At 49.2% G+C, this 15,672-nt stretch overlaps 1 protein-coding gene across 1 annotated transcript in view; it reads right to left on the bottom strand.

Annotated features, from left to right (window-relative positions):
- Window positions 1–14,732, bottom strand: part of SEPTIN5 (septin 5) — a 42,147-nt gene extending 27,415 nt beyond the window's left edge. The window contains exon 1 of the mRNA XM_040080450.2: window positions 14,678–14,732. The gene's annotated coding sequence lies outside the window, so the exon portion shown is untranslated. The remainder of the gene's footprint in view (window positions 1–14,677) is intronic.
- Window positions 14,733–15,672: the final 940 nt, after the last annotated feature.

The following is a 15,672-nucleotide window of genomic DNA, read 5'->3' on the forward strand; positions in this document are numbered from 1 at the left end:
CACAGATTAAAAAGAGTGGGATGGGTGGGGAGGGAAACCCAAACCAATGGAGCATGTTCCTCATTAAGAGCTCAACACTTCATTTATCTCTGCCTCCCAGTCGACTGCCATCCGAACCCTCCACCCTCCCTCCTTCCCCTGCAAGAACAAACCTGGCAGAAACTGCTTTGAATTAACAGCAGGGTATGGCACAAGCTGCACAGAGCTACACTTGACCCCCAAATCCCCAAATCCAAATCCAAGCAGAGCAGTGGGGAAGAGTCACAGCTTGGTGTTGTCAGATGAGCTCAGCCACACAGCTCTGCCTTGTGCCAGCTCCAATTGCTGACCTCCAGCTGCAGCAGCCCAGCTCTATCTCCCCACAGGGCTGGAAATGGTTTGTACTGGCAACACAGCACTGAGCACCAGCACCACAACCCTGTGGATTCTCCAGCACAGCCCCATTCCCACTGTACAAGTGGCCACACTGGCCAAAGTGGCAGCAGGATTCTCCCACCTGGACCAGACACACAAATGCCTGAGGAACCAGACTGAGAAAGGAAAATGAAAATTAAGGTCACTGGGAAGGAGGAATCCTAAGGAAAAGAGCCTTGCAGAGACCACACTTGGCCAGGAGAAAGCAGACTGACAGTTCAGTGGCATTCTTTTAAAAACACATTGACCGCAGATGAATCAGTGTCTCATTGTCAGAAGCTCTAACCCCACCGCAGCACCCAGCAGTGCCTCCGGCAGTAACGGCCACCACACGTCACTGTCATACACACATACTCCTATATCATGGGGTTTTCCTCTCACCCCAGGCTTTGCTCAACACAGGAAGGCACCCAGGTTTTGTGGGTCTCTTCCAGAGCTGCCAGTCTCTCTGCAATGGCAGCCATTGGATGGGGTCATTTTGTCTGCTGTGAGCCACACCCTGCTCCGAATCCAATCCAGGTCACACATGGCCTTGGCCTCCCTGGTGACACAGCAGCCACTGGGCATGACCCCACAGGGTGATATGAGCTATTGCAAATGCAGAGGATAGAGGAACAAGGGGCAGAGCGTGCTCCAGTGCAGCTATGGATCATATGCTGCATAATTTTAGACTTCCTTCAAGCAGATGGAAGACTGGGTTGTGTGTGCTGCCAATCCTGTGATAGTTTACTCGGATCACACAAAATCCTTGGGGCTGAACAGCAGAAGAAGTACAGCATGATTGCATTTTGCATTTCTCAGAGAGCACTTTGCCCCTCAGCCTCTTTCCAGAGGCCAGCCCTGGACAACAACCAGTCAAAACTGCAATGAAAGTGAGACTTTTCCTCCTTGTGGGCTTCAGCCTTTCTAGAAGCAGTGGGCACCAGAGAAAGGAATCTCTCTGTACCCCTGGCACCAGGCACAGACCTGGACTGTTCAGGTAGTTCCTCTTCAGCATAGACTAGGAATAAACACACTGCAGGACAAACAGGTTTCAGCAGATGAAGCAGCAGGCTGTTCCCACCTGGCTGCATTCCTATCAGCTTCTTTCTGCCAGTTCTGGCTTCACACCTGTAACTCAGTGAGATGCCAGCAGAAGTCATCAACAGTGAGGAGCCGGTGGGGAAGCGACTGTCCAACAGCCAGGCTGCCTTGCTGGGGAGATGAGGAACCACAGAGCTTCCACACAGCAGAGCCTGTCAGCTCCAGTGGGACAGCTCCAACAGCAAGGAGTGGAGCAGGGTTTGCTTCACACCCACTGCCCTGAGAAACACCAACCACTACATGGAAGGAACACGCCTGAAGCTGAACATTTGGGCTAAGGGGAATCCTGAGGCTCAAATGCCCTGGAAGCTTTAGTTGTGGTGTGATTGACTCACACGGGAGCAGAGCCACTCCTTCATCAAAGTATGCTGTGTATCCCTAAAAATCATGGCCTCCAGACATAAATGCTTCCAGACAGAGCTGTTGTATCCTGGGCTTCAGTTCCACCACCTCTGAGCATAGAGAACTTCACTGAGAACAGCCACACCTGCCCTGGCCAGTGCTGTCTGCTGAGCCCCTCAGGATCCTGTGCTGGAGAGCATTGAGGAAGGGTCATGTTCTTCACCCTGCACCCAGACACCCTGGAGAGCTCCAAGCCACGTTCTCTGCACAAGATATCAACACTGCAAAAGACGAGAAAAGATCTGCAAGAGCAAAGCCTGTGTGAGTTTTCCATGCTGCGATGAGTCTGGGTGAAGCAGAGACAGGCACATGGGAGCAGAAGGCCTCAGGGCAGTGCACTGCCTGGCTCCTCAGCCCTGGATGTCTCATCCAGAGAGCAGACTGCAGTCAGCTCCACGCTCCCAGGGAGCACACCCCTGTGTCAGGGTGCTGAGCAGGAGCACAGCAGCAATCCCAGGTGCAGAGGGGCCGTGCTCAGCACACAGGACAACTGCCAGGCACACAGAGCAGTCAGAGCGCAGCACAGCCACCGTGATAAACAGTGACTGTCCACTAGCCAGCTCCTGCCAGGGAGACACAGGAGGAATTTAAGGAGAAGTTCAAAGGAAAATAAAGAGGACAATTTTCAGAAGGTGGGATGAGCTTAACAGATTAATCTGCATTGGAACATCTCTGCTGAATAGGTCCCTAAAATAGAAGCAGCACTGTAAAAGTTTCAGTTCCAATACAGAAACCAAAACGTTAAATGGGTCTGTCACTCCTGAGCGCAGCCATGATCCTTTCACAGAGCTACAACTCTCACTGATTTTTTTGAGGCAAAGATGAAAGGGCCATTCAGAGCAGCCTGGAACATACCTCTTGCAGTATTTTCAGTTATTTTCCTCCAGCAACCCCTTTCCTGGACATAATCCACGGACCACAGCACATGAAAGGCAACTGTAAGCCTGGGACCAGGTGTGTAAATGCCGAGGCAGCAGCAGCCTCCCCATGGGAGATGGTGAGAGCTCTTGCTACACAGCAACTTAGATCAGAGAGGGATGGTGGGGGGAGAGCAGTGACAAGGCTGCTCACCAGAGCCAAATTCATAAAAATACAGGAGGTATCTAGCTCCTCAGTTTCAAAGCAGTTAGGCACTTTCATCTGTATTAAAAGAAGGCTGGCCCTTGGTTCCTATTATTGCAAATTGCCTAAAAAATTTGCCTTTTAAATAACTACCCTGTACAATGGCCTTTGTGGAAAAGCTCATGTTTCAGCCTAGTGCCTTTCATCTCCACACCACCAACCCAGACCAGAGGAATGTGTCAGCCCCTTGGTTAATCCAGAATGTGCCGACAATTTCAGAGGCGCTGCAAGCAGGATCACGTCAATTGTGGCAGCACCAGCCCACAGCCCAGGACTGGCACAGCAGGAAACTGCAAGGCTGTGGCCCAGGAGAGGCTCCACAGAACCACTGCCATGCAAACACTCAGTAATTGCCATCGTGTCACCAGGCTCCATTGAGCTTCATACCGGAACAAGAAGATCAGAGCTGCTATTATCTCATAAAAATAAGGCACTGGGTTTACAACCCAACTCTGCAGTTTTGGCACATCTCAGCCCTGATAATTACTTATTAGTAGTAGTATTTTAATATTTATAAAATAATTCAGCCAGACCAGGCAACCCAATTCGACCAGGACAGATGTGGAATATGAGTATTGTTCTGACAAGGTCTCAGGGATGGTATTTTCTACTGAATTCAAGACTGCCATTTTGCTTCTCTCCTCATCAAAAATTACAGCCTTAGGAACAAACCTTATCACCCAACTGGACTGCAGGAGACAGACAGTAAAACCATCTTGCAGAGGGTTATTAAAAGACAGACATTCAAAAGTGGATTCTCTACACTTTGTAAAATCCTTTCAACCTTACAATAACAATTTTCCCCTGAAAAACTGAGAGAGAAAGAGATCACAAAAGGTTAGTGTCCCAAGCTGAATAACTACTGTCCTTGCATCAGGACCACAGCCCAGTCATTGAACAAACAGGGTTCTCCATAAGACCTGTTCTTTGCTGATAATATCACTGTGACACTGGTCTTTGCTGCTATTTCAGTCTTGATTTCCACTGTAAAGTTTATCCAGTCAGTCATCAATATACTCTCTGCTTGCCCTGTAGAAAAACTATTATCAGCAACTCACTAATACAGTCCTGATTGTAAGGAACAGATAATTGTGGAATCCTCCCTCCTGAGAATTTTTCGGTGGTGTTGCTGATTCCATATATTTCTTTCTGGGCTCATCTGAAAATAACAAAAATGGTAAAATACATGAGATGTAAGATGAGAGATGCTAACAGAGCAGGCACTGGTATAGCAGAGTTCATGAAGATGTCACGTTTGAGATGATTACAATGGATTTCTAAAAGTCAGAATGAAACCAGATTAAAAAGATATTAGAGAAGACAGAAAGTAATTTAACTGTAAATGCTGTGGCTGTTGGACACAAGGGGCAGCGACAAGCAACGTTGGAAAGAACTTGGAAGCAACGGAGTGGAAAAAATTGCATTTGCTAGACTGTGTTTTCCTACGAGACAACCCAAAGGAAATGGAAACAGCCATGTAGGTAAGGAGGGGAGCGAGGCAGTGTGGGGAAATCTGCTCAGTCGATGGGTGAGCAGAGAGCCAGCACCCCATGCAATGCCAGCTCAAGTGACAGCCACAGCAGGCCAAGAGTAATTTGTCACTCGCAGCCCTTTAACATGAACTGGGTGCAAAATCAAATTAGATACCCATGAATAGGATGTGCAGCACAGCGTGAAGCCAAACCTTTATATGTTTTAGGAACCCAAAGATAGCTATCTTCAAGCAAAGCCTGGAGCCACTGTCATATACAAATGAGGAGGGGTTCTCTTGGGCTTCTAGCCTGGGCTGGGACTTGCTATGCCAAGCAGCAATCTCTTGGGATGTATTTTCTGGGATTTACTTTCTCAGATTTATTCTCTGTATGGGTTCTCATCCCACTGCCCCTCACAGGCTTTTCAGGCTCATTTATAAACCATTGCCTTGAAAATTCAAAACAAGACCTGCTTCCTCTTCTGAAGAAAACACATGCTGGCCTATTACTGCAGGATGCCAGCCAAGGGGTGGGTGGATGCCCTAATTATTTTATTTTTTGAAAAATAATGAAGAAAAATAGTTATTTGTCATGAAGGAAAATCCCTAATCAGCTAAGGGACAAACTCTGGGTGCCCAGTACACACGGATTCACTGGAGCCACAAGGAAGCTCAGCCCTCGAGCACACGCAGGGTGTCTGAGGAAAGGAGAGCAGCGGTCTCATCCAGACATTTCCCAGATGTCCACTGCCATTCATTTCATGATAAATGGGATCTGAGTCCTCCAAAATGCCCAATATGTGCTGTGAGCTCTAACTTGCAGGGACACACTTCAGTACCAAACACACCCAAGTGCGAGATGCGGCACAGAAGCAGCTGATGGGGAGAAGCATCCACACACTTTGCAAAGAACCAGAAGATGGCTCATTAGGCTTTCAAAATAACAAGCCCCACGATATCCCTCATTAGCAACCCCACGCACACACTGCACTGCTGCCACATGAGGGGCAGCCCCAATAACAACATCACTTGTTTACCAAGAGAACAATTCTGCTATTGCCTGACAGCTGCCCATGACAGTGTGACCACGGGAGGAGCACAGAGATGTTCAGATGACACTGGGCATTCAAACGAGGCAGCAAAACGCCTGGCACTGGCTGGAACGTCTGAGCAGCTGCTGAGCACCAGCCCTACCACCTCAAACAGAAAGGCTTTCACTGACATTAATGAGAGCTGCTGCAAATAATGCCATCCCACAGCTCCGAGATGCCATGCAAGCCCATTTGGGGACTGGCAGCTGAACAGAGCAGGCACTGAGGAACAGCAACGCTGGGCTCCAGCCAGTTGCTTCTGGTTTACTCAAACTGCTGTGAGATCCAGTGCTGTGAGCCAAGCATGGTGGGGCAGGGCAGATGAGGCTTACCCAGGTGACAAGAGGACACATCCACCCCAGTGATGGCCATCAGGGTCCCAAGCAGGTCCATGGGGCAGCAAACAGGCATCCAACTGTTTGGAGCTGAGCTCCTGGGCCTGCTCTGAGCCTCTGAGGTGCCAGCTGCTGGCAGACTAGAGCTGATCCAGAGGGTCCAGCTGCTCAGTGAACCTGGAGTGCTTCCCAAGCCTGGGTCTGGATTAACTGCTCAGTACAAGCACCAAGTTCTGCTAAATGACTGTCCTCCCCAAGACTCACCTCCCTCATAAATACACACACTGCCAAGGGCTCCCTTCAAGGGGAGGGGAGCTCTTTAAAGCATCTGGACAGCACAGGTATAAATCTTGGGATGAGACACAAGCAGTTTCTCTTCTGCTTGCTACAGCTCCAGTGCACTGCTCCAGCTGCATCACAGAAACCATCTCTGAGAGTTGGGACTGCAAGAACAGCTACCATGAGACCAGAGATCATCCCTGAGAGCATCTCCCACTGTCCCAGTGACACATTCCTGCTCGTCTTGGCCCCGTGCAATCATGGCAAGGCTTTGCTGCAGACCAGGTGCATCTCTAGAATTAACTCCTGCTGCCTTGATTCAGCCCACTGCCTACAAAATCCCAGCTTCTGAAGGCTCTGATGCTTCTTCCATTCCTGTCTGATCCCAGATGGCACCAGACTCTCTAAGAAGCAGGAACCTCTGAGAATCTATAGAATCTTAAAAGCCATAAATCTCCCTGACATTTTTTACTGCAGGCCTTGGGCAGAGGGAAATTACTATTGGTCTAGATGGGCATTTCCAGTATTGCCTACCCACATTTCCAGACTTCATATCACTTGCAGAGACTCAGGAGAGCTTTAAACCAAACAGAAAGCACAGCCAAGGGGACTGTGCACAGGGCAGGCAGATGCCTTTGTGACTCACATTTCACCTGAATATATAATAAATGTAGTATGGAATTAATTTGAAAACAAAAGTGCATGTAAGACTGCAGGATCTAAGGAGACCACACGTGTGTATGTATAACAGCAAGAATGAGCTCAGTGCGTCAGGAAGGATTAAAATAGTCCCCACACTGAAGAAACAGCAAGGAGATTTTACAAAAAGCTGAAAGTGAAGTGACTTGCCTGGGAAGTAACCTTAAAAATAATTGCAATACAAACTATAGCAGTAAAGGCTTGTGCTGTCATGTGTGTTCTCACAGCTTCATGCACCAGGGGTCTGCAAGGAAAAATGAAACATAATCACTGAGCCACACCTGTACTGCCACAGGCTTTGCCTCACAGAAAGCAGAAGGAAGATGTTAAGCCCTTGGAACCTCTTTTCCCACAAGCTGAGCGGATCTCTTTCCCCTCCCTTGCTTCTGCACTGAGAACATCCAGAGGTCAGTGGGACGGGCTCACTCCTCATGGCCAGTCTCCAAGAGCTAGCACTCATGATCCTGTGGTTTATTTGCTCAGCCTGCACTCTCAGCTCCCAGTTTCCCTGCCAGGAGTCATTCTGGGAGAACCAACTGCCTGGGGTGGAGTCAGGCAGAGCTGGGCCATCCCATCTCCATACACACACCCGGGAGACATGGGATAACCCTGCAAGACAAACAGGGCACTCCCAAAGATCCCCGGAAGAGCAAAGGGCTGAGCTGCACAAAGCTCAGGTGTCCCTGTCCTTGGCACACAGCGGTCACACGGCACAGGCAGGGCCAGGCAGGCGCTGCCCCTCTCCCCAGCAGCATCAGGGCAGGGCCAGCACGGCTGCTACTGCCATCAGCCACGGCGCACACCAACAGCCAGATTCAAGAGCTGAGTGAACAACTGCAGTTAACTTCTAACAAGGGCTTCCCACCTCTGACTGACTTACAACTACACTGGCTCACACCCCACAGAGCCTCCAGGCTTGCATGAACCACAGCCCAAGATCCTCCAGTGCTACATTTCCGAGCGTTAACCCTGAGCCCCGCTCGGCCCTGGCTGCCATGGCACCAGGCTGGGGCAGGCTGAGGGCTCCACAGCTGGATCCAGAGAGGTCTCTGCCATCCTGAGCATCCCTGCACTGTCCTGCCCTGCCCTGCCCAGCACAGCTACATTCCTCTTCCAGAACTCAACTTCAGCCTCAACTTCTCTTATTTCTTTTGACTTCAGGAGTGGACAGTTTTACTCAAGCCAGAAATTAAACAATTCTCCTCCCCCTCTTGGCGTTACACCCATGCAGATGCTTGTGCAGGGTTTCACTTCCTCTTCAGCTCTTGGCCAACACTTAGCCAAGCTTTGCTCGTTAGCAAAACAGTCCCTGCATCTTCTCAGCACACCCTCCCTTCCAGCCACCCCCAGCACTTGGCTGCTGTGATGCTGCTGGGTACCAGCCTTGCGGGCAGGGAGTGAGGACTGAGGAAGGGAGAGCAGACTAGAGCTCAATGTTAGCAGGTCCTAACAGATTTCAGCTAATGCACTCGAAGTACAAAGGAGAAGGAATGAAGAATATCACGCCATTCAGTCCTAAGACAAAGACAGCTCTTACTTAAGTCAGCAGCAACAGATCTGTTCCACTTCCTGCAGCCCAGCCCCTATGGTCAGCACTGTACATCCAAATCTTCCTTCTCAGGGCGCAGTGCCACCTTCCACTGTTCATGCTGAACGGTGTTTCTGGAAAGCCAAGTCATGGATGAACAGCAGCACACATACATACTGATGAAGAGCATATGTTCTGGCATCTGATCCCAGCACCACACACAAATCCAGCTCCTGAACACTTCTGTGGGAACAAGATGACTGCAAACCTCTTCACAGCTCCAGGGACAAATCTCTGGGAGAAAAGGAATGTGTAACAGCAGACAAACATTTTTTCCTGCGCTTCAAGGCTAACCACACTGTAGACATGCACACACGCACACAAAATCCAGCCCTTATGGCAATTATTCCAGTATGCTATGAAACAACTTGCATACACTTCACAAACATCTGAAGTCACACACATATTAGAGGTGCCCCACGTTTCTTTTATGAGTAGAGCATTATCCTGCATGGTTTCACTGTCACAGGGAAACCTGTGCCTTGGGTAAGAAGAGGACAAACAGTGTTGGTCAGGGAAGAAAACGCTACAGATAAGCAAAGAATGTACCCTCCAGTTCATGCTCTGCTATATAAGAAAAAAGGTAACACAGAGGCCACTTGAACTGGGAGAGAAATGGGGATAGAAGAGGAGCCCTCTCAGCTTAGCCAAGAGGCATCTCAGCAAGAATTACCTGAAGTATTAAGGATGGAGCCCAGCTCCCCAGGCTTGGTTTCAGCACATATGAGCAGTAACTGCATGATTATAGGAGCCACCAGTATGGGGTGTCCCAAGACAGCTGGGGGCTCCCCTTGGACTGAACATATAAAAGTAATTTGGCAAAGCTCTAGAGATACACAGCAGGCACCCACCTGGCCTGGCACAGTGACCAAGCAGCTGGCTGAGATGGAATCTCCTCTGGATTTCCAAAATGTCCATTTCATGGGCTATTTAAGGAACAGCCCCTTAGTCTGAAACTGAGCAATATGGGTTCTAGAAGACACTGAACTCCACCAGTTGTTTCTCTCTCTTGACTTGCTTTTCCTCAGCTTTTCCAGGGAATTGTCATGACACAAGCCTCTTACATTTATTTCTAGAACCATCAAATGAAGAACAGCATCAGCATGAAGCCAGTAACCTTTTTGAGAACATAAGTGGTTGTAAGAGACTCCTTGACTTTGGAGACTGAAAGCACCCAGGGACTGTGTTTCTCCTTTGTTCAAATGGCAGCAACATTTTCTCCTCTGCAATTGAAAGCCATCTTTTGCAAAGCCCCAGAAATCTGGAACCCAGCAGCTGAACAAGTGTCACCAGCACCTCTTGGGATTAAATGAAGGTTGTTCCTACTTTCTTAACATCAGCAAGGATCAAGCCCTAACATCTGTTGAGCTTACACATTTCGTTCATGTGCCTGGAACACTGGAACAGCCCTGTACAACTCTCACAAGTGCAGCAGAATTTTGGAGTTGTGCACAAGTAGCTGGGCAGGGAAATTGAAGTGGCAAAAATCCTGTGGAGGAAGCACTAACTTCTCCTTTCCATAAACTGCAGATTGGTACTTGCACCAAGAGGGGTGAACTTCTCCCCTGCCCTCACAACCGTTTCATCCATCTGGAGCATAAATAATTGAAGAGAGACAGCAGTAGGAGACAGAATCTGTGCCCAGCTCCCCAGCAGTTCTGTTTCACCACAAAGTCCATGCACTGACCTCTTTTTACAGCCCTTTTCCAAGTAGCCAAGCAGACAAAGAATGGGAAAAAAAAAAAAAAAAGTCCAAGTGCCCAGGATGAACTTCCCTTCCCAGAAGAGCCCATATGTGACACAGGGCCTCCTGCAGCCAGGCTGTTTGGACAGATGCACAGCAGAAAGACAGGCAGGGCTGAACCTCCTGACCTGCTGCAGTCCCACTGCTCCCAACACAGTTCTGAGCACTGAGCCTCTGCCCAGCTCGGAGGGCAAGGCACCAACCTTGTCTTTTGAAATGGGCCAAAAAAAATGAATGAAACACACAAGGCTTTTCACAGAGAAGTAAAAGCTTCCACTCCTATGTTACATCTGGCCAAGATACACTGGGACATCAGGAAAACAAGCAGGGATGTGCTGCTTTAAGAGTGTTTCCAGTATTTACCTCCAGATTCTGTGACTAATTTGCTACTCCCTTTCTGGCAGGAGCATCTTGGTAGCCAGGATGCATGGCCAGGGTTGGAAAACACAGAGGTTGGAAGAGACATTAATGTGGGGAGTCAAAGAGAAACAGCCTCACCCAGGGCAAGCTATGACACAGTGAGAGACTATCCAGCTGTGGTGAAATATCCCATTATACAGCTGCAAACATAATTTTGCTTTCTCCGAGGGGGAAAAAAAAAAAGCCACCTCACCGCAACCACCCTGAATTGACACAGAGCAGGAACACAGATCCAGACTGCTGCTCCCAATGACTCAAAGAATCACAATTATAAAATAATTGGTTTAATTCTGAGAAAATTAAAGAGTCAGTGGTAGTCTGTTCTCCTTCCAGGTTCCATACTTTTCTCCACAAGGAAGAACATTCCTCTAGTCACAAGACTACAAGAACTGTTATTGTAAGAAAAACATTTAGGTTAAAGATGGCAATGCCACAAAGGAACAGTGCAGGTACAAACCCTCCAAGCTACTCCAGCAGAGACTTTGGGGAGATTCTGTAAAGTCTAAGCTCTGCTTATGGTCTTTGTTGTGCAGTTGCTGTACAAAAGAACCTACCACTCCAATGATATTTCTCATCACATGTTTCACAAAACTCAGTTAATCAATTTTCCCTGCATAGAAATTGAGGGTTACATTAGGTCATGTTCAACCTGCTCAAGGCAGAAGGAATCACCACTTTTCCCTCCTCTTAATCTGTTCTTGGTCCTCAGCAGCTGCCTGCACTGGAGTTGTCCTCAGTGTGACAGGCAGTATCTACAGCTACTCGGGGTGCCTCAGCTCCATGCAGAGCGCAGCCTTTCAGGGGATACACTTTCCTGTAGCACACCTGGGCTTATTTCTCCACAAGCACAGTAGAGAAAAAGAAAAGGCAGCACAGCACACTCAAACAGGGAACTGGGGGATTTCCACCAGCCTGTGTTCTCCGGTAGGCAAGGCTGGGGTTGAAAGTTGACCTTAAAAATTATGCTCTGTGTTGGCACAGTTGCTATTTTAGATAGAAGACATCTCTGCTGTTGCAATATCTGCTGTTCCAGGAATGATAGAAATCTCTGCTCCATTTTTTATAAGAAAAAACCAAAGGAGTCTGGATGTAAGTTTTTAACATATAAAACCCAGATTCTCACAAACTGAAACAAAGGCAATGAATTCAGTTCTCAATGACTCGCACTAAAATCACTCCTCCAATCAAACTACCTTTTGCACAGCATCTTCTCTACACACAGCCACCCAAATATACTTTTACTGACAAGCTTCACTTCAAAATAAGTTCAAGTAGCAAAAAAGGGACTAAGCTGAATGCAAAAGGCAGAGCCCTGTAATTTCAAACCCACTGAAAGAACTGGATCCACCAGATAGTCTCTGCTCCCACACCCAAACAACTTTGCAAGTTGATGGGGTGGGGAGAGATCAACTTGGGAAGGAGAGGTTCCCATCCTCCTGATTTAAAAAGAAACAATGACTTCAAAGAACATGAGAGACATGAGCCTGAATGAGCAGGAGCCAGCTTCAGAGACACAGCAAGGTAACACCCCAAACACACACACGCCAACAACACGAGCTAGGAGGCATGTTGGCATGTTCTGGAGGAGTGTGCCAGGAGACTCCAGTTCAACCAGGTACTTGGGAGGTTTCACCTTTACTCCTCCCACAGCAACACCTCTGGCTTTGCCAGAGCGTCCATCTGCCGTACTTGCCCTGTCAAACTCTTGACAAATTGGGTTTCCCTACGTGGGACCAACTCCTCTGCATGTGGGACGTTTGTCATTGCTTCATTTCCTACCCAGCTTCAATCATGAGAATCCCTTAGTGATCCAGTGGTAAATAAACTGCTAGGGGAGAAACCATCCCTGTCCAAGAGGTGCTGAACTGAGATATAATAAAACTGAGGAGCTTGGTGCCACCAGGCAACCAGCCTTAGAGCTCCACAGCAGCCCAAGCTCTTAAAGCGCAACCCCTCCCCTGGGAATGCTGGATGCTCTGCACTCAGGGACCAGTATGAAATCTCCACTGATTTCAGTAATTAAGAGGTCATTCCTTGGAAATCAGAGAGATGGAGAATCTACCGTTATTTTTTCCTGATGAATGGTAGTAATTAGCAGCCCACTCTGCAAATCAGAGTACCCTGAACCCAGACAATGCACCAGCCCTGACCAAGCTGTGAGGGAGGATGAACACCATTCTTTGACATGAATATTATTAAGACTTTACCAAAGGCAACCCTACTTACATGCAATCTATTGTACTGCCCTCTCAGAAGCTCACTTCATTTCCCACATATTCATTAAAAATAGCTTTTATAATAATTTTTAAAATTAATTAAGACAAGAACTATAGCTTTAGTAAATCCTTTAAATTGTTATCTGCTGTCAGGTGCAAGAAGATTGGAAAAAAAAGAAGAAAGGAAGAAAAGGAAGGAAAAAGAAAAGAAAAAAAGGAAGAAAAATCCTGCTCTTAAAAGATGCTAAATAAAAATCGTTTATGCTTTTGCGTGTTCACTTTCATTTTAGTAGATTGCTTTGTGTTCACAGCTTGGTTTCCCCTTTCCATCCAAAAGTAACAGGGCTGGCCCAAATCCATAATGAACTGTGCTCTGTCATGCAAGACTCACTCTACGCTGAGCGTAAGACCCACACAGTTACACAGCGGTTACACACACACGCCCTCCACACCGGAGGAACGGCACTGTCCTGCACACACGGGCTCTTTGGGGTACTGACTCCAGCCCACTTTGCCTGTGCAGTGTGACAAGAGCCTTCAGGAGTTATGCTAATATCTACAACAGGCTCCTCTGATCTCTACCTCTCTTCTTCCCCTAGGGAACGCACAGAAGGGAGCCGTATACATAACCCGCTTCCCTCTTCATTTAAAAACATGAACTGAAGGACAGCATGGTTCTGGGGGGGTCACAAAGCTTCTCCCCACTTCACAGCTTGCACTAGATGTTCCACAGTGTCAGGACACATTCTGGATTGCTTTCATCCAGAAATGAAACAAGAATTAACTGCAATATTCACAAATAACTACAAAATACTAGCAAAATTTCGAGTACCTTGGGAAAAATGCATCTGGTGATCCCATTATCCTATTACCCCAGATTTACTTTGCTCTTCTCATCACAGAGATCAGCAGCTCACAAAAATGCACAATGCCAAGTCTGCGTTATATAGAGAAACACCATCTCTTGCCACGGCCAGGTGAATACCCAAGCTGCTACAAAGCTGGTTTGCTTTTCTGTGGCCTGAAAAGGCTGTGCAGTACCAGGGTCTTTTGTAGGCAAGGTGTTTGCTTTGTATAGAACTGGAGCCTCAGGGAAAGACTGGACCCAAAGGCAAGTGTAAGATAGGATGAGATTCTTCGCATGCACTGCTCTGCTGTGCTCACCATCACCTCCATCCCCACCCTCGTGAGACAGAAAGGCTCTTCCATTTACAGACTTCCCTGTATCATGATGATGGATGCTGAGGAGCACACAGGACCCTGATAACCCCTTACCAAAGCATTCAAGCTCTGCAGAGGATCCCTCTTCTCTTCAAACATCCTAAATCCCTCCATATACCAAACAGACAACAAAAAAACCTGTCGATGTCATCCCATTGCATCACCCCTCCTCTCTCTCCAGGACTCAAAGGCACGTCTCCAAACAGCTATTAGCTTTGCAAAGCAAAGCAGATGTTTGCTAACACCCAAATCCTGGCCGCCCGCGAGGTGCCGATCGGCTGCAGCACCAAGGAGCGGCAGGAGCGGGGCTGTGTCTGCGCATCTGTGCTGCGGAGGGGCGAGGGATGCGAGACGTGCTCCCAATACCCAAACGCCTCTGCCAGCCCCGCGCCGCCTTTCTCCATCCGAACCCGCTCGACGCACCCAAAGGCAGCGTCAAAAAACAAAACAAAACAAAACAACCCAAGCCGCAAGCCGGGGGGGATGCGGCAGGCAAAGCGCCCGTTTCCCGGATGAACGCAGCCAAAGCCGCCGCCGTGCCCAGGTAGCCGCCGCATCCCCCGGAGAGCCGCGCCCGGCCGGAGCCACCTACCTGCTTCTCCTCTGCGGGGCGGCGCGGCCAGGGCGGGATGCCCGCGGCGGGGAGCGGCGGCGGGGAGAGAAAAGGAGAGACCGTGAGGCGAGAGGGACGCGGCGGGCCGCGGGGCGGAGCGGCCGCGCGTCCCCGCCGCCTCACCTGGGTTGCCCGGCTTGCTCTTGTAGCGCGTGCCCGCGCTCATGGTGCCTCCCCGGAGCCACGGCCGTGCCCGTGTGTGCGAGGGCGGGCGGGGGACTGAGGGAGCGCGAGCGGCGGGGCCGCACCCCCCCGCCCCGCCGAGGGGCCGGGGCCGCCCGGGGCCGCCAATCCCGGGAGCCGAGCCCGCCCCGGGCCCGCCCCCGCCGGGTGACAGCCGCGCCGCGGCCGGGCCGGGGGCTGCCGGAGCCGCGCACGGCAGCGGGACCCGCCGGCACCAGCACCTGCGGCCCCGCCCGTGCCAGCGGGACAGAACCGAGCCGCGATGTGCGGGAACAATCCCCCCGCAGCCGGACACACGGCACCTCCCTGAAGGTTTAAACACTATAAAAGGCAGCGCTCCCTGCTCTCGAACAGAAACGCGGCGCCGAGAAAGAGGAATACGGTATTAAAAATAAAAATACAAAACCCAAACACAAATGGAATAAATAGGAAATGCGTTTCCAGATTTAGCATCTCAAAATACATGTGGGAAGTCCTGAATCATACTGCAACCGTGCTGTGTGAAGTCGGAATGTGTGCTCCGTTTCCATTAGAAAATTTTAAAGAGGTTACATGGGAAGTTATTTTAGGTAAAAGCTGTCAGTGTAACTCTTTAAGACGAGGCAAGAGAGAACTTAAATGAAAAGCAGCAGTTGCACGTGACATGAGAACAACTCACAGAAAACTCAAAAACAGAGAAAGGGGAATGGGATGTAAAGACTAAGGACACCCAGATCCTTCCCCTGACTTCCATGGCTGCAGGGAGGGGTCATGTCATCCCCATTTCAAGGACAGGCAAATTATCAGAGCTG

Source organism: Hirundo rustica, chromosome 17 (assembly GCF_015227805.2).
Source record: "Hirundo rustica isolate bHirRus1 chromosome 17, bHirRus1.pri.v3, whole genome shotgun sequence".
NCBI classification, from domain to species: Eukaryota; Metazoa; Chordata; class Aves; order Passeriformes; family Hirundinidae; genus Hirundo; species Hirundo rustica.